Source organism: Sceloporus undulatus, chromosome 1 (assembly GCF_019175285.1).
Source record: "Sceloporus undulatus isolate JIND9_A2432 ecotype Alabama chromosome 1, SceUnd_v1.1, whole genome shotgun sequence".
In the NCBI taxonomy this organism is placed as follows: domain Eukaryota; kingdom Metazoa; phylum Chordata; class Lepidosauria; order Squamata; family Phrynosomatidae; genus Sceloporus; species Sceloporus undulatus.
The window spans coordinates 222654314-222674485 of NC_056522.1; the positions used below are offsets into that span (position 1 = coordinate 222654314).

Sequence of the window (20172 nt, forward strand, 5' to 3'; positions counted from 1 at the left end):
TTGTGGTGAAAAACTCATCTTGTGTTCATGATAAAAGGTGTGTATAGTCTAGGATACTATCCAAATAGTATACACAAATGAGTTTGCACTGCCAATATATAGTGGAATGGTAGTATAAAGGACCTCTCACTGCATGCCATGAACCTTCATGAGGACATTTTTCCTGTGCAAACATACAATAAACATATAGGTAATCAGGTAACTCTCTATAGGTACATATTCAGCAAATAGAGGTAACTATCTACAGGTAAATCATCAGCAAATGGCCACATGGAAATGCTTTGGAATTTGGAGAAATATGAAGTGGTCATGTATTTGACTAGTACTTGTTTGCCATTAAATACAAGAGGAACTGGAATCAGTGATAACTGTTAAGAGTTTAGCAGTTCCTTTAAAAGCTTGAAATTAATGTAATGGGGTTTGTTTTAGTAATTTGCACTATTTTGACTTTAATTTGAACATGTTTTATAGTGTTTTATGCATTCAATTATTGCTTTGATAATACACTTGGAGTTTCTTTTGTAAAGACAAGAGCGGGAAGGGTGCATGTGCTTTCAAATCACCTGTTGATTTATGGTGACTCCATGAATTTCATCAGGATTTCTTAAGCAATGAATCGTCACAGGTGGTCTTGCCAGTTCCTTCCTCTGAAATGTAACCTACACCATCTGGTATTCATTGGCTGTCTCCCATCCATGTAGTAACCAGGGCTGAGCCTGCTTAGCTTCCAAGATCAGACAGAATCTAGTGCCTTTAGGATATCTAAGGCCCCATACAGACAGGCCAAAATAAAGCTACTTCGGGTCACTTTGGAGATATGCTGTTTAAATTATGCATGTGTCCTAAGAGTCCAGAAGCTGCGCCAAAGCTGAGCTCCAGTCCTTAGGACTGGATCGTGGCTTTGGTGTGGATTCCAGACTCTTAGGACACATGCATCATTTAAACAGCATACCTCCAAAGTGACCCAAAGCAGCTTTATTTTTGGCCTGTCTGTATGGGGCCTATGTCCAAAAAGTACATACATTTTAAAACAAACTGTATCATGACTTTTGGGTTTATTCAAAGCAAGAAAGAGATCTGGTCTCCAGATTCACAGTAGCCTATGAAATCTGATCTTTTATTTCTAATACCATTTCAGTGGTTGGATCTAAAAGTGCAGCCTGCAGATATGCTGTGCATTTGATAAGACTACCCCCCCCCAAAAAAAATCAGCCATTCATTTCTATTGCCCATAAGGAAAACTTTATAAAGTCTATGGTCTGAAACTCACTGCAGAAATAATCCAGTTTGAGTGCTTTAACTGCCCTAGCTCAATGCTAGGGACTTCTGGAATGTGTAGCTTTGTGTGACATTTAGCTTTCTGTGCCAGGGCAGTTAAAGCAATCTGGCTATTTCACACAAAACAGAATCTCAAGATTATGAGCCAGCAGTGTCTTAGCATCAAATTTACTTTGAAAAACTGAGGCAGTCCCATGTCAGTATTTTATATGTTGCAGAATAAGATATGCCTTTACCCACATTGATCACAACTATAGATAGACATAGGGACTCTAGAGACTGTCCCTAAGGGGCAGCCTGCAGCCGCCCCTTTTGGCACCAGATCAGGGCCGCAGCTACTACATGCTGCGGCCCTGATCTGGCCTTTTTGCACTGCGGAAAGGGCACCATAGCTGCTGGCACTGTGGCTTTTCAGCACTTCTTTGGCACTGCATCATTTAGACACAGCGCTAAAGGAGTGCCATGATGCTGCCCGCTGTGTGCTGGGGTACAAGGCGTCACACCAGCATGAGGGTGGAGTTGGGTGCTGCCGCTCCACCCCATGCCAGCCTTTCTCACCAGTTTGTAAAGGCTCATAATCTACTAATTAGCTCAAGGAAAACAAGTATAGTGATTAAGAACTATTCATAAACCCATTTATAGGAGCATGAAAACAAAAGCTAGAAGCTGCATGCAAACAGTTATACTGATGCCAGGTGCCATTGCTCCGCCACACTAATAGGTAACCAGCCCATGAATCCTCTATCACCTCTTCCAAGTCAAACCTACTCTAAGCTCCTGTTTGCTTCCTTCTTCAAGACAGGATCTTTCTTCAGTCATGATCTCAAATGTTGAGGGACAAAAACCAATCTCTTCATACATGAGAAACTATGCTCTCATAGTTCTGTTTCCTTCACTTATTTGAACTGCCCAAGCTCTAACATAAACTGGAATTTGGCCTTCCTTATCTTCCTAATTGCTAGTCTTATAAACCAGATTAGAGGAAGGCACCAGAATTTATTTATCTTCAACTGTTTGCATATTTGACTCATGTCAGCTTGGAAAACAAGAAGTAGTCATATTAACTTGTATGACCTTTAAATCGCCATGACCCTCCAGTTTTATCATTCTAACTTTTGAGGCTTCTGTGATTAGGATGATGGTGAGGCCAGAAAAATGAGAAGATAAATAACATTCATCTAATTGTGAAGGTTATAGCTCTTAGCCTTGGCTGTTGGCAAAGAGGCAAAAGCCTTGCAGAAAAGCCAATGGTTCATCTTTCATTCTGAAGTTTAGTCAATGTATACAATGTGCGGGGAGGATTAGTCCAATGATTAGCCCGAGATAGTGCTCCAAGGTTCATATTCATTCATAATGCTCATGCGCACACACACTTGCCCCTTCATTGATACTCATTGCCTCGAATTCTTTTGATGACACATCCTGACATAGCCTCCTATTACATCAACATATTTACTTTTTCAATTGTTGTAGGAGGAGGAATCCAGTACCTCTTTGCATAACAACTCTCCCATGTGAATGCAGTTTGACAGTGCTGGGGAACACCCTCACAGCCTATCAGGGCCAGTCATAGTGCAAGAAACGAACCCACCATTGTACCTGTTACTACTATGATGTTCTTAAAGCAAATGACAAATGAATTGATTTGAAAAGGTAACAGGGGCATGCTTAATGCTGTCATTAAAAATAATGCCTTGCCCATCTCTAATTACATAAATGCGTAATGATTTTTTTTAATGTTGTAGGGGTTTTTAATATATTTTTGGGTGCTGATTTTTTTATTAAAAAAATACCATAAGAATGTCATTCCACACACTGTTCTTCACAAATTCGATTTTTAAAAATCAACTCAGTTGTTATTCATATTTGATTAAGTATAGACCCACAAAAAACTATGCAGACCCTGATGTTCCAGTGTGATTTCTTTTAATGCTTTCAAACAGATTTTTGTGTTCCATATCAGCAAATTAATGTGTTCTGACAGTCTACCAGAAGATTATAACCCTTCTTACTCTTTGCAGGGTAATTATCTGCAGGACCAATTCATTCAGTCATAGATTATAACTTAGAAATGTCAAAGCAAGTTCCAAAAAGTAGTAGTAGTAGTAGTAGTGCACATGATGGAGCAAATCTGAGCTGATATTTGGATTTAGAACACCAAATTCCTATAAAACTAGCATATATTTTTTAAAAAGTTTTTAATTTTGCAAGCATGTGTTATTTGTAATTTGCATGTAAATTTGCATTTAAATATTACTGTATTTAAACATAACAAAAACTCCTGAGGTACCTTATAGAATAACAGAATTATTATGGCATGGGTCTTTATGGCTAATAGCCCAGTTCATCAGATACAGCAAGGGTTATTCAGAATTTTAGGCAACACATGGTTGCTGGTAGGACTGGAAACGGTGAGGTCAGAGGGGCATGCAATGCAGAAATTCCTGTCAGTGGTAATTACCATCAACAATGCTGGCTAATCACAGATGTTACTAATACAATGACCCCTTTGGAAATTTTATTTAATCATGCAGTTTTGAAAGTAACTCCCTAGCAAAAAAGGCATTTCTAAACACATTTTCCGATACTTTTTTGAACCAAGAAAAACATTGTAAAATTCAGAGAACTGCTAATCCAAAGGGCTACACATATGTATCCCTGGCTTTAGAAATTTTGAAAGGGTGTATGTGCACAGTGGTGTAGGGGTTTGAGCGTTGGACTATGACTCTGGAGAACAGAGTTCGAGAATCAGTTCGGGTAAATCCATTGGGTGACCTTGGGCAAGTCACACTCTTCAGCGTCAGAAGATGGCAATGGCAAACCTCCTCTGAAGAATCTTGCCAAGAAAATCCCATGATTAGGGTTGCCATAAATTAGAAATGACTTGAAGGCACACAACAACAAATGTACACTTTAGACAGGTTTATCTATCATGGATTCTTTTCAGGAACCCTTTAGACCTGTTGTTCTGGTGGAGGAGGAGGCAGGAAAGGAATGTGTTATCATAGACTGTGGCTCTATGGTTACAGGTCACATAGTTACTAACCTATCTGAATACACAAATATGTGCTTATAGCAATAAATAAGTAGATTATTATGGATGGATGGCAAGAAAGCAAACAGAAACCAGGGAAAATAAGCATGAAATAGTATGAAACATGATCGTATGATTTACTTTTGTTTAAGTTGTTCCATGCGGAGTAGATCAAAATGCAGGGAAACCACATTAACAGATGGTGGGCACATACATCTCAAGTAAAGAGAAAGATTTATTTGCTCTTTGGAAGTGCTTAAAATACCATTATAACTGCAAGGAACTGTCCTTGCATGTCAGATACATAGTTGGTCTTTGTGCTGCAGGAAATGAATACTTTGCAGGAAAGGAAGGTACTGCCAAAGCCACTTCTGCCAAAATCTTTTCTGGAAGGCCAGGCAATTCTCTATACTACTGATCACAGTAGCATGACAGGTCAAGCCAATCAACCTAAGAGACCTGGGTGATTCATGGTGCAATAAGTGCAGGGGACACAATATGGGAATAAAGCCACAGGCAACATTTAAACAGTGACATAATATAATCCAAATATTTTATTTTATTTTATTATTTGTGTGTGTGTGTGTGTGAGAGAGAGAGAGAGAGAGCATGATTCTTCACTGTGTCCACAATCCCTTCTCCTGGACAGAGATCTCATACAAATATTCTCCTACACAAGAAAGTAATTTTTATCCAGAGACAAATAACAAGTGTTTCACAATTTCCCTTGCAAGAATGAGCCCATACACAAAATCCTTGCCATGCTGCAATAAGGTTTTCAAAAGAAGAGATTGTGAAAGTTGTAAGAAGACAATTGCATGTCCACAGGAGGGTAACCAAAGCAGTGAAAGGTCTGGAAACCATGCCCTAAGAGGACCAGCTTAGGGTAGCTAGGTATGGTTAGACACATTTAAAAGGTGATATGATAGCCCTATTTAAATATTTGAAGGGGTGTCATATTGAGGATGGAGCAAATTTGTTTTCTGAAGCTCCAGAGACTAGGACATGTAATGGGTTCAAACTACAGGAAAAGAGAGTCCACCTAAACAGTAGGATGTAACAGTAAGAGCTATTTCACAGTGGAACAGACTACCTCAGAGTGTAGGGGAGTCTCCTTCTTTGGAGACCTTTAAGCAGAGGCTGGATGGCCAACAGTCAGGGGTGCTTTGATTGTGAGGTCCTGAATGTCAGCAGGTTGGATTGAAAGGCCCTTGGAGTCTGGTTCTATGATTTCCCTCTAAAACAAAGTGTGTGCTGTGTGCCTTCATCTAGCACAAAATTATAAGCGCCACTTAAACACTGGGATCCATGGACCATGGGTTGATCTCCCTTGCCAGTTTAAATAAATAAATAAATAAATAAATAAATAAATAAATAAATCCAAAGTCCTGTCAGGATCAGGCTGGAAAAGTAGAAACAGGGAGCATTTTAAAACATTTATAGTCTCCCCCCTTCTTGTTGCATACTTTTCTTTTTCTTTTCACATTATTTACATTGCTCCATGGCACAGTTGCCAGTGGGTTTCCACGGTGAGCATGGATTCAAATCCTGGTCTCCCGGTATCCTAGTCCAACATCAAACCATGTCACCATGCTGGCTCTCTCTTTTAGCTGGTATTGAACAACATCTAAGCCTAAATTTAAGAGTTAGTTCCAAGCAGAGCTGACAGATAAGTCAATATTCATGTAAATTCCACTGATTTAGAGGGTCTTGAGCTCTTTTTGCTACAAGAATTTTTGGTGTGGATGATAGATACTGCATTCATTTCTGAAAGGATTTCTTCATCTGAAAAAAAGAAATCATCTGTAGAAGAAGTCATATTCACACATAATAAATACACACTGAATTGAGAATGTATGACATGACTTTTTTCTGGAGTAACAAATTAAGTGAAGAAATCCTTTACAAGTGAAAGATATTTTGTAGTACGTTGTTGGGATTTTTATTTTAGTTTTTTGTAGATGGGTTGGAAGGAGTTTCCCCCACTATGAGCTGTTTGACTCACTGCCATTTTGGGAGGCACTCCTCATGTCATCTGTTTGTTGCTGCTGTTGTCCATTTCCATGTTTTCTAATGAAATCTTTTATATTTTATTGATTCATGTAGAATATTTATACCCCATTCTTCAGCCACAAAGGCTCTCAGAGCAGTTTACAGATTGCTTATTTAATAGTTTCCTGCCTGATAGGTAATGAGTAACAGTAATAAATTATTTATTTTATTTACTTTATTTAGATGCCACCTTTCTTGCAGTCTGGGACAATAGGCAGCTTCCAGGACAGTTAGATGCCAGTCATATGTAAATGTCCTCTGTTTCAAATTAATGTTTCTCTAAGTGCACCTGCATCATCTTCAATTCACAGAATACAAAAGAAAAAGAAAAACTGACAACAATAAAGAAATTCGTAAATGAAAAGCCAACTTCCAAAGCAGTAAGCGAATAAGTTGGTTTCAAAATATTCACTCAGCAGAGGCTTGTGGTATTTTAAAGCCTAGCAGTTTTTATGACAAAAAATAGAAATAAACTTCGGACTAGAATCTCTTTCCTTTGGTGTGGGAAGTGTTATTTTCAGCCAGAAGGAATGTACGTAGGATAATTGGAGGTATAAATATCCTGATAGGATTTTATTTTTTAAAAGCATTAAAAAGTCATAATTAAATACATTCCTGGGTGTAAAATTTGGCAAGTTGCTGAACTGAAGTGTCAACTGTAATTAAAGTGCAGATAGTACTGACAAACATAGCATGCATTTAACCTGTGCTGAAAAATTCTTGTCAGCCGCTGTGGTCCTTCAAAGTCATCACTATCCCAGGAAACAAGCTATCATAACAGATACATCCACAGTGGTGTGTCTTGTGGCATCATGCCCTTTCCACTACACAGCATAGTGCTATCAAACTCATTAGGAAAAATCACAAAAGGGGGCTGGAGTTGTATCATGAAATAGTGTAGATCTCCCCAAAAACTGGAGGGGAGATTTGCTACTCTACAAGTACTTTTGTTGTTGCTGTGTGCCTTCCAGACATTTCTGACTTACTGTAGGTATACTCGTAGCTATTTCAGGAATGTCTCCAGCTTTGTGTATGGGTGGTAGATTTTGAGTGTTACCCTTTGGAACACCAACATGAATAGACGTGCATGGATAAATGTGTTGTGCATGCATGCATGCATGCATGTATGCAGAGAACAGCAGCACTGCAAATGAGTTTTCAAAGAGCCCATAACTTCACGGGTTGCTTGCTGTATGACACTGCTATTCAGAGAATAGAAATACCAGAGCTTCTCTTGGATGCATATAGGATGGAAGTACCCATAATCTGCTTGACCACTTGGTTTCAGAGATAGTGGTGAAGATCCATACTTGCAAATGGAGTAGTAAAAAAGCTGTAGGGTCGATTAGGGATTTCCAGTAGAGAGCCAGCAAAAGAAGAGCTCTAAAACACTTTCCACTCTTCCTTCTCCAAAACAGACCTCAAACTCCTTTTCCCCCAAGCTACTTCCCTTCACTCATCATTCTCAGAGCTTGACATAGAACTTTATTATGGTTCAAGAAATAAAGATGGAGATGTGACACACTAGGTATCTTTAAATATCTGAAGGGATGTCATATAGAAAATGGAGCAAGCTTGTTTTCTACTGTTCCATTGGCTGTTATAATGGCACCAGAGCTCTCTGACAGACAAGGCTAAATATCTCACAAAACTACAAATCCCATAATTCCATAGCACTGAGCAATTAAAGCAGTAACAAAACTGGATTATTTCTCCAGTGCAGATTGAACCTAAAACATGAACCAATGGATTCAGATTACTGAAAGAACTATTCAGTTGTGGAACTGACTGCCCTGGAGTATGGTGGGCTCTCCATCTTTGGAGGTCTTTAAATAGGGGTTGTATGGGCATTTTTCAGGGGTGCTTTAGTTGTGCATTCTTGGATACTAATGGCTGAACTATATGGCCCTTGTGGTGGCTTCCAGCTCCAAGTTTCTATAGTTCTAATATTCTATGGCCCTAGTATATTTTTCCAGAAACAGCAGAACACGATTTCTTCAAAGAGGTGAATGCTAATAAGCCAAGAGCACATTTATAAAGGACAGGATTTACTGAATGCTATACACATTAGTAAAGAACTCACCAGAGATATTATATGAAAAACAGAAAGGCAAGTGAAGAAGTTGAAATCAACCCAAACAAAGCAAAGGAAAAAGATCTAATTAAAATGTAGTTGAGATCGTATCTAGAAGGCAGTAAACCACACCAGCTCTGGATATGGATGTACCTAAGATTTAGAGGTTGATCTCTCTTGATAACAGCTGTTTCTGGAGTTTGGGAGATAATATTATAGCTTAAATTTGCACCAAGAAATGATGTTAACTGAAGCTTCCAAAATGTCCTAGCCAGCATGGCCAGCAACTAAGCTGCATGGTGTATTTAGGAAGTAAAAAAGTAAGTTTGCAAGCTCTGCCTAAATGTGAAATAAGGGCTCTGCAATGCCTGAAAGGGTTATATACCCATGTCACCACCATTCTGATCAGCTGTACAATACCCTATGCCTGATATCTAAGTAAAAAGCCACACACAAACATACTCACACATCTCAGATCTCCAAGCAATTTGTCTAACTTTGCTTTTAGTAGTTGGATCTGATGACTTTTAACTTCTGCATAACTATTTGTGTTTTGGGATTGTAACTATGGTGACAATAAGCGTTGCTTAAAAATGGCTTATCAGAAATTTGAACATGCTTTTACCTCAGAAGAATAATCAAGCAGGAAATCACAAGACCTGACAAAGTACTATAGGGCAACTATTATGTGGCCTGATCAAATTTCCCTTCCAAATGCACAACCAATTTTTGCCAATCAGTCATGTCCCAGATCCACATACCACTTCTTTTATATTGTCAAACTAATGAAGTAAAAAACCTGGGTCAATTGACACTTCCTCCAGGTTACCTTGTAGTACAGTAATTATTAGCCACTTAACTTGGTTCATTCATAAAGAAACTGCAAGGTTGCCTCAAGTTCATCTCAGTGGACTGGAATTCAAGCCTGTGTCATTTTACACTCCCTACCTTTTCAAGCAACTGAAAAACATGAATTTACCATTGCTGGGTTTTTTTTATATATACTTAAGGATGGAAGTAAATGTAAATATAAACATTCTTCATCTTCATCTTTTAGGAATAACCAAATTACTTGGATATTTTATTTCAAAGACATATATGTTGCCTTTCAAGGCAAAACCCTATCCAACAGGAAATATATATTATCTGCTTGCTGAGATGTATTACATTTTATTAAACTCAATGGGAATTTAATCCTGAGTGTTAATAAAGACAGCTTGGATCAGGTCATGCTTCTAAGCCCATTTACTAGGAAGAAAGTGAAAATCGTCCCTTCCGATTCATGGGGGATCCGCAATAGATCCCCCCTGGAAATCAGTTAAATCGCTAATATTGGAGCCCCATTGATTACAATGAGTGTATGGTCCCATGCGAATCACACGCCAATATGTCCCTTTCGGTTTGCCATTCATGAAAGACTGAGGGACGCAAACAGCAAGACTGCAAATCGGGAGGGCTGACTGTATATTGTCACAGGCATTTCTGTCCAGCTAAGGGCCAGAGTGCTTCTGCCCTATCTTTCATTAACAGTGCAATTTCATATATTCATACACAGAAGTACATCCAATTGAGTTCAGTGGGACTTGTTATTCCCAGGTAAAAGGTCAGAGGATTACAGCCTTACCCCTTTGGACTCATCAGAAAATAGATTAAAAGAAACATGAGGAGAACCGGGCTGTGATTTTTTTACAGGACTGGGGCCAACAGGTTTACCAACTAGCTGTTCCATTCTGTAGAGCTGTTTTTTAAAAAAAAATCATGTTAATCTTGGTCATGTGGGTAATTTTAAATGTTGTGGGCTGAACTGAATGAAAAGGTGTTTAATTCTCCTGACGCACGCACACACACTGGATGGAGAGGTCATTGTGGGGTTGCAGGAGGGAAAAGAAAGGAAGGTGGGATGAGGAAACCTGGTGAGAACTGAAAGTTCTGTCCATAAACACTGTTCCTAAAAGGAGTAGGTTTCACTGAACTCAATCTCACTTACTTTTGAGATAACAGAGATTTAATTGCTCTGTAAGCTTCACTTGAAAAATCAATGCCATACACTGTTACCAGCCAGTAAATACCACTGAACGCAATGAGATTTACATTTGTGCAAATGTAGCAAAGGCTTGTATGTTTGACACGCCATTGCCTTCTACATACCATATACAAGTGACCTTGCTCTAGAATCCATACTGTTCAAACCAGAAGTAATTCATCCAATCCCAACGGGAAGAACATCTTCAGATAACTGCAATCAAAGGCAAAATTACAACTATGTTTAAAGTAACTGCATTACCGGTCACATTTTCCCTATTTGTAAACACTCCTTCGGGAGGACTGAACTCAATGGGACTTACTTCAGCACAGAGAGGTGTGGGAAGCTTACACTGTGTTGACCTTGGCAGTGAGCTTCTCACAGGGCAAAGTGTAGCTTACTCATGAGTAAAATTATTTTTAAAAAACAATTTGCCACAAAGGAACCACAGTAAGGTACCAACATATTACTTTCTGTTAAGTCTTTCTCTGGTTTTAGCGTTGTGGCTGAGGACCATAGCTGGGAGAAAGTGTTTCTGAGTTGTTGTTTTGGACTGTTATGTGGCTGAGGGATTCTGAACTGTAATCCAAAGAAACAGGAGAACTTTTCCCTAGCTTTGGGGAGGTGTCAACAACTCAAAACAGGAACCTGGGAGGGAGCCCTGTACATGCCATCCAATGAGAGCGTGTGTGAGCAAGAAAATTGGCAGGAAAAGAAGAAAGGCTATTGATGGATTTTTTCAGCTTCATTTATATACCGCTTCATACTAAACTAACAGTGTCTAAGCTAATTGCCCCCAACATTCTGGGTACTCATTTAGTGACCTCGGAAGGACGCAAACCTGAGACAATCTTGAGCCCTTTTGCTGGGATTGAACTCACAACCTTATGGTTTTGAGTGAGTTACTGCAGTACAGGCATTTAACCACTGCACTACCAGGGTATGAATATGAGGTTATATGTATATTCACATGAATGCCAGGAAGGGAAAAATAAGTACCCACTGTGCCATATGACCTAAAATAATCCAACACAGTTTATCAATGTGACTTCAGGTGGAGCAAATATGTGGCTGTCAAGACCAATTTGAGTTTGGATTAAAACAGGTGAATGTGATATTAATGGGGTCAAACCTGCTGCACACTGAAGCTGGGATATAACCCTCGTGTGGATTCAGTCCACAATGCATAGCATACTGGATATCAATCAAAACTCAAATCTAAGACAGTAGCGGTTAAAAGAAGAAACAGACTGCACCTTTAAAAACAAACAGAAGAGGAAGCCATACCTGCTATATATAAAAAAGCATCTTCTCCCTTCTTCTCTCATTTTTTTCCAATAGAAAAGGAGACACTGCAAAACAAACTCTTGCTGCTGAGACTATTTTCCCTTTCTGCAGCTAACATTAACTCCAGGCAGTGTGGAATAAGGGCCCTCTAGATGTAGTATGAGAATAGTGTTAGATCCTCTCCTCCTTTATGACCCAATCCAGATCAAAGTCCCATCAAGATTTTTTTTTAAGTAATTTACATTGGGAGGTCTAACGAAATGTGCAGCTCAGACCCTTAATTCCAAGAAAACATTCCTAGGACCAGGTTCATAAATCAGGACTCTTTTCCGTTTTCAAGGAAAACATGTCTAGGACCAGTCAGGACTCCTATATTCAAGGATATAGCTCCCCGTGCCACCAAAATAGTAATTAACCTAAATACATACACCATGGAATGCTGCAAAGCCAAGTTTTCCTTAATCTCGTGGGTGGGGATTGAAAAGGAGGCCCATCAGTGCCAGTAGAACTACCTGTGAGATTTTTTGGCTGTCTATCCACCTTCCACCCCCTCCCCATTGAAGTCATTACAAAACATGAATGGAATTCCCCCGTAGGTAGTCTGTGCAATTGTTAAGAGAGATGAGAAGGAAATTTGGGGAACAGGAAACACAGAGAACACACCAAGAATGAACAGACTGGGAATCATCTCTCCAATGCACAGGCAGGGCCTCCGAGAGAAATTTTGCAAGGCGGAACAAGACTGAATTGGGGGCCCAGCTGTTCCTCTCAAAACTGAGGATTTAATAGACCAAATGCACCTTAAATCCTCAGCTACATCTTTTCAATAAGGGTAACAATATCTCATGAAGTTTTAAAGGTGTTGTTTTTCCTTCTTTGTAGAAAAAATATGGTTATGCTAAAATATGAACAAAGTAAACAGCTTTCGGTGAATGGTTATGAAAACATAATTGAATATAGTAGCTCATCTCAGGCTATCTCAATATGACCACTGGTACACTTTCGTAAATGCTTTATTCCCTGTGCTCCAGATAACAGTATACTTTACACTAAACAACAATAAGTTTAATCAGCTAATTATATGAGCTTTCTGGCTTTTCCCCCCCTCAGCTCTCCTGAATTCCCCCGCTCGATAGGCCCTGTACACTGTAGCTGGTTATTTTTACCCAACAAAAATGCAGGATGGTTTTGGGCAAATCATTACTACCAAACAGCTTGTAGCCATCATAGTGATTATAGATCATCAGTCTTTTTTCTGCTCAAAATACTTGGCTGCAAGTACATAGAAAAAGCATCCTTCACAACTCAATGGCTGCCAGATGTGCTGAACTACAACTTGCACCATCCCCAGCCAATGTGCCTGCCATTCTACATGAGGAGGATGGAAGCTGGAGCAGACAGGAAAGTGCAAGGAAAGGACAGGAACTTGGGTCCACATAGCAGGATGGGATTTTTCTCAGTGTGTTACAGAATATGTGTGTGAAATAGTCCTAAAAGTCTTACACAGCACTGACCTTGATAGGAACGTTCACCATCACATTCAAGGCTGAGAATCAATTAAGGTAAAAACATCGGCCAGTGGTATACATTTAAGGCCAATGATAGACAACCTATAGCCCTCCGGATGCTGTTAGACTACAACTTCCAGCATTTATCATCACCAGTTAATACTGGATACAATGTAGTTCCTATTGTTTCCTCTCCTTCACCACCCCCACCCCCAATCTGCCAGATTTTAAATGTGAACAATTAGCTTCACAATAGGTTGTTTTTAAGTAAGCCTTCCAGTCTTACCAGTGATGAAAATACTCCCATGGGAGCCTTTTGCAGCAATAACTTTTGCTCTGCCTCAGACATTTTTGCCTGTCACTAGCAGGCAAATTTAACTGTCTTTCAGAAAGATTACATTCTATATCCAGTTGGGAGATGAAATCAGATTAAACCATTTCTCTGAAGGATGGCTTATCCATTCAGTGTTAGATTGCTCTTCTCTTCTCTTGTCGTTTGTCACAACAAGCATCTGCCATTGGGTTCCCTGCTAAATTTTATTAAGGAAAAAAATGTTGGTCTTCATTTATATGCACATTCATACAGGTATGTGTATATATTTATGTATTAGTTGACAACCATGAAGGTAGCCCCTTAATCTCTTTTGTAATGCACATTATGTGCAATTTACTACTGTATTCATCAGAATTTTTTTTGCCAAGTCTCCATACACGCAGGACTACAACTTTTATCACTCCCAGTCAGCATGGTCATCTCAATTGGTTATGATAGCTTGAGAAAATATGAATAGGGTAAGGCAGTCTTGTGGGTATGTGTGTAAATTGTTTGCCTTCAAGTTATTTCTGACTTATGGTGACCCTAAGGTGAACTTATCATGGGTTTTTTGGGCAAGTTTCTTTAGAGGGGGTTTGCCATTACCATTCTCTGAGTCTAGAGAGTGTGACTTGCCCAAGGTTACCCAGTGGGGTTTCATGGCAAAGTGGGGATTCAAACCCTGGTCTCCAGAGCTCTAATCCAATGTTCAAAACACAACACCATGCTGGTTCATTAAGGCTGTGTTAGGGGGCATTCACATGTATGTTTTTGTCCCGTGGAGATCTGGATCTCTGCGGTGATGTAATTCAGGATTGATGTTCCCACTACGTTTAATGTGACCGAATCTCTGAGGCATTTAAATCCTCTCCAACATTCACATGCCCCACTTCACTTCAACATGGAAGTGTCTCCATGTCCGTGAACAACCCCTGTGATGCAGATCAATTTGGTAGCTTGCTTACACTACCAAAGATCCAGATCACTCCAGACCTTTAAAAAAGATATGCTTAAGAAGCCAGTGTCAAATACATTAGGGTTTTTCTGTGCCCCTCCCCACAAATGGCGCTTGGTGCATTCGGGGCCAGTGGGAACGTCATGGAAATAACCCGGTTTCACACCAAGTTATTTCTGTAGTGTGACTGGGGCCTTAGAGGATAACAAAACTGGAAGACAGACCAATGAAAAATTATGTTTAATAACAATGATGAATCAATAATGAAATTATGTATCATTGTATTTTATTAGATCCACCACAAGAAAACAATAACTTCTTGATATTGAGAGATGAATAAAAAAAATGAATAACCAGAACCCTACTGAGCCTTTTCCAATGCATAACTACCATAGTTACAAAGCTATGTGGTGAATTACAGACTCGGGGTGCACCTACACTGTAGAAATAATGCAGTTTGACACCACTTTAAGTGCCATGGCTCCATCCTACAGAATCCTGGAATTTGTAATTTTGTGGGGCACCACCACTCTTTGGCAGACAAGACCTTGTGAAACTAGGTTACCTCCCTTGACCTGTTTAGGAAGAAGTTGAAGACCTTCCTCTTCCAACAGGCTTTCCCCCAGACGCTGTGATTCCTCCTCTCTCCCCGTTACATGAGCATTTTTAGCTAGTTATTGTTGTGGTTTTAATCTTGTATTTTTATCTTGTTTTTAATAATCTGATGTATTGATATGGATTTTTATGTGGATACTGTTTGTAAATCTGTACATTGTGTGTACTTTGTTGTAACCCGCTTTGATCTCCCAGGAAAAGCAGTCTATAAATAAACAGATTATTATTATTATTATTGTTATTGTTATTGTTGTTGTTGTTGTTATTATTATTATTATTACAAACACCAGGATTCCATACACTGGGGCTATAGCACTTAAAGTGGTATCCAACTGCATTCTTTCTACAGTGTAGATGCACCCTCAGAGACTAAAAAAATGAAGTGGCAAACATAACTTTCAGCAAAAGGCTGTCTGGAACGGGCAAGTCAAAAGCCAGAATAGCAGTTTAATCAAAAGAACTGGATTTCTACAAAGTCACCACCCATGAAGTTTAGAGCCTGGCAGAGGAACTCTTCACTACATGAAAACCAAATGGAGCAAAAATGCACGACTTTTATGCTGGCACAACACGATCAGTTCTAGAATGGGCAGCTCACTCTGAAACCTTGACTAGTAGCCCAAAGGCAGTGGGCAGTGGTGTACATTCCACTGCAGCTGCCTAACATGGCAACTCTGCAGTCATGTCCATAATGAGTGGACATGGTCAGGCAGCTGTCGTATCATCAAACCAATTCTCGAAGCTTCATCTCCATCAGGGTCAGGTATTTTGTCAAATTAGCACCTGGTACAGCTACTGAGAGCTGGCATGGTGTAGTGTATTGAGCATTGGACTAAGAACCTGGAGACTAGAGTTCAATTCCTCACTCAGCCATGGAAACCCACTGGGTAACCTTGGACAATTCATGCACTCTCAGCCCCATAAAACCCAGTGATACACATGTCTTAGGGTCACTGTAAGTTGTAAATGTCCTGAAGGGATACAACAGCAGCAGCAGCAGCAGCAGCTACTGTGAGGCCTGGAACTAAGCTGAGAAGGGAAAGTGGATCCTTAGTGGAGTGGAAGAAAATATCATTATTCCTGTTAATCCAGAAGCCCCAGCATTCCACATCTGCAACCCTTGGGTGCACTGCACTACTCCACTAGGTCTCAATTTGGAAAAATGGGTAAATGTTCCAAGACATCTGCAGAATAAACTTTAGCTATTTGTTTCTAAATGAGGCTTTGAGTAAGGAAACCTAAAGTCAAGAGCAATGCAAAGAGCTACAATTATTATTCTTGGTATGAGGTTACTAAATGAATCCAGGCTCACCTGATGTCAATCACCATTAATCCACCACAAAAGAATAACATTAAACCTAATTGGGAGAGGTAATTTCTATTATGATTTTATGATAAGCTTACCAATTACTATAATTATAAGTTAACCATTACTTTTAAATCCCAGGTAAAACGGAGAAGTACACTTTTTTTTTCATGGGTTTCCCACTTCCGGGTTGAGCCTATCACAGATTTAAGAATGTGGAAAGTGAGGTGAGCTAGAAAGGAAGGAGACAAATAGATATACTAACAGTTAATGCATGAATTCTGGCTAGCTATAAGCAGGAGGATAGGAGAATGAATGTGGTATAGTTAAGGGAAAAGTTGGAAATGATTCATTTAGAGTTGCCAGATAGAAAACTAGTAACAAACAAGACCTGCTAAAATTTCCTCTTCTGCACAAACGTTATAGGTACAGTTTTCAATCTGGCATGTGTGAAGAGCAACATTTGCTGAAATTCCATCTTCTGCACATTAAAGGTATACAAGCCCTCTCCAGATTTCCCTCTGGTAAGCCTGGACACAACTACAACAAAGTACTGTAGTAGTAGTAACATTTATTTGGTCATTGGCCAATACAAAAATTGATAAAATAATAATTGCACAGTACAGTTATTACAATTGTTAAAACAATTTCAAATACAATTTCAGATCAGCTATAGACATTTCAGTTTCCGTCAACCAGTTGGGGGTGTAATTTGCATACAATATAGCAAAATTTTGCTACTTGTGAACAACATTTGGTTTCCGATTATCCAGAAGATATGTAACATAAATAAAAAGTGTCAGTATGACCAGGGTATTTATTTACAAAGTAAAATAAGGATAGTGGGCCAGTTTAATATTGTTGTTGTTGTTAATTGTCTTTGAGTTATCTTCGACCCATGGCTAACCCAATGGCGTCCCTGCACCAGGTGCCACCCGGTGTGTAGGGTGGGGCTTCTGTGGTCCCTGCTTCTGTGCCGCCCCATCCTTTTCCTGATGAGGAAAAAGACAAGATGGCACGGGGGGGGGGGGGTGAGAATGTGCATAGGGAATGTGGGACGGCATGGGAGAGTGTGTGGAATGCATGGGGGGATGTCATGGGCATGGCATAGGGGGAGCATGGGGGGAGGGCCCAACCTGGTGTCACCCCCTTCTAGGGTGTCACCCGGTGTGGACCACACCACTGCACCCTTCCTATGATGATACTGGACTACCATATCTATGAGGGACCTCAACTGCCTTGCTCAGCTCCTGCAGACTCATGTCCCCCGTTTCTCTGCTTGAGTCTATATACCTGGAATATTAGTATTGTTTATGATTAAAGAAAAATCTTGATGACAAAACATATGTAACCACTATTTTGCAAAGGGAATTACAGTACTAGGAATTACTTGTCTGTTTTAGAAACTCCTTGTTTCACTTAATATAAGCCAGAGTGAGGGGCTATACAGATTGCCCCTAAGGAGCGGCATGTAGCCGCCCCTTTCCTGGCCAGATCGCGGCTGTGACAACCTCATGCCACGGCCCCAATCCAGCCTCTGGAGAGCACAAAAAGGAGGTGCAAAAAGTAGCTCCTTTTTGTCCCTTCCAAAGGGTGCCATAGCTGCGGCAGCGTGGTTCTATGGCACCCCTTCAGTGCTGTGTCATTTGGTCGAAGTGCCAGAGGTGCATCATGATGGCGTGTACCGTCTGGACCAGCACATGCCAAAATGGCACCATGGGGACAGAGGTAGGGCAAACATCGTCAGGATGCCAAGCCCTGACTCTGCCCACAGACTGGCACTTTCTGCCAGTCTGTATAGGGCCTGAATTCTAAAGAAAGACTAAGGCCTGTTACAGACAGCCAAAATAAAGCTGCTTCAAGTCACAGTGGAGGTATGGTGTTTCAATGATGCATGCGTCCTAAGAGTCCAGAAAAAACCATGCTCCAGTCCTTAGGGCTGGAACATGGCTTTGGTGCGACTTCTGGACTCTTAGGACGTAGCATCATTGAAACACCATACCTCCACTGTGACTTGAAGCAGCTTTATTTTGGCTGTCTGTAACAGGCCTATGTTTGGTGAAAGTGTGCTCTGTCACAATGGGCTTCATTTTGCCACCTAATTTAGAACAGAACTAAACATTTATTATGTCTACAGTGAATACATGCAAGCTTTAAGAGAAACTGCCTTACATCCCAATCCTAAGTATGTTTATTTTTAAATGAGACTCATTTATCCAGGATAACTATGATTTTCTCACTGTGTATTTTCTCCACAAGGAACTGTAGTCTATTAGAATTCCCTATACGAAACATATTTTACAAAAACCGTTTCTGATTCATTATTAATAGTATATTTTTAGGTGTTAAGTAAAGACAGTTATACCGTTAAAAGGTAATAGAAGAGAGGTCTCTCAATAAATTCAGTAGTACTTACAAAAGTAACTTAAAATACTCTTCTGTTTTAACATATATTTAACACTGAACCTTTCCTCATTGTTCCAGGTTGGTCATGCCAAGAATGCAGTCTTTCAGGAAACAGCATTTTTCTCGTGCATGAGATAGGAAAATTGCATCCTTTGTTCAATCAAGTAAATATAACCATTTCTTCCCATTGCTGTATCATGATTTATTTTGCAACATTCAAGAGAGCCAGAAATATAATACAGCAGCCACTATATTGTTAAAACTATCAAGTCCATATTGTTCCATCATAACAAAACATATTAAAATGCTACGTTACAACATACAACCATTATTCTATAATACCCTCAGCAAAAGCACTTTCCCACCTTTTTACATGCTGTATATTAAGCAAGCTTAATATACAATAAAATATAAAATAGACTAGATCAGACTTTTATAGTCACTGCTAGGCCAAACATTATTCATGTAGCTCATGCTTTCCACAGAAGAAATAACAAGCTAAGACTGTCTCCACACATCTTGTCATACTTTTCTATTGTTAGGTGTAAGGGAATTCTGCAGGACACCACTATAAAGGCTACCGTTTGCATTGTAAACAATGGTTAGCCATTGGCTACATGTGACAATTTTGCAATTTTTTTCCCAATTGACCTCCTCAGCTTGCAGATATTCTCTAATTTGTTCAGTACCCACTTGTTTATGATTGATCCCCACTGAACTGAACTCACTTCTGCAAAGTCATATATAGCAAGGATGGGCATCATGTGACTGCTCTAAATGTTGTTGGGCTGCAATTCCCAGCATTCTTCATCATCATCTATATCACGGATACTGGCAGTTACAGTCAGCAAGCTCTGAAGGACTTGATTATGTGAAAGCTGTCCTTATTCAGCTAAAGTACATACTACTGAGTCACTTGTATACCTGTAAAATCAATTATTTATATGTTTTGCTGTTGTGTGCCTTCAAGTTGTTTCTGAGTTATGGTGACCCTATGGCAAAAATATGGGGTTTTCTGGGCAAGATTTGCTCAGAGGGGATTTTTGTTTGCTATCCTCTGAGGCTGAGAGTGTGTGACTTGCCCAAGGTCACCCAGCAGGTTTCAATGGCTGAGTGGGGATTTGAATCCTGGTCTCCAGAATTATGGCCCAACATTCAAACCACTTCACCACACTGGCTCACCCATACAATACTGAAGGAGGCATTCTAGCAGTTTTACATGTACCTGTTGACGCAGTGAGATCCTGCCATGTAGAGCCAATCAGACATGGGAACTTTATGGTCCTTTATATGTCAGCAGCATCATTTAATGTTATTGCAG

The 20172-nt window shown here is 39.8% G+C and overlaps 1 protein-coding gene across 4 annotated transcripts in view; it reads right to left on the reverse strand.

Annotated features, from left to right (window-relative positions):
• Positions 1 to 20172, reverse strand: part of LYPD6B (LY6/PLAUR domain containing 6B) — an 82857-nt gene that overhangs the window by 47218 nt on the left and 15467 nt on the right. For 2 of the 4 annotated variants that reach the window (XM_042446060.1, XM_042446058.1), the window contains exon 2: positions 10587 to 10674. The exons of the other annotated variants lie outside the window; for them this stretch is intronic. The gene's annotated coding sequence lies outside the window, so the exon portion shown is untranslated. The remainder of the gene's footprint in view (positions 1 to 10586; positions 10675 to 20172) is intronic. 4 annotated transcript variants of the gene reach the window in all.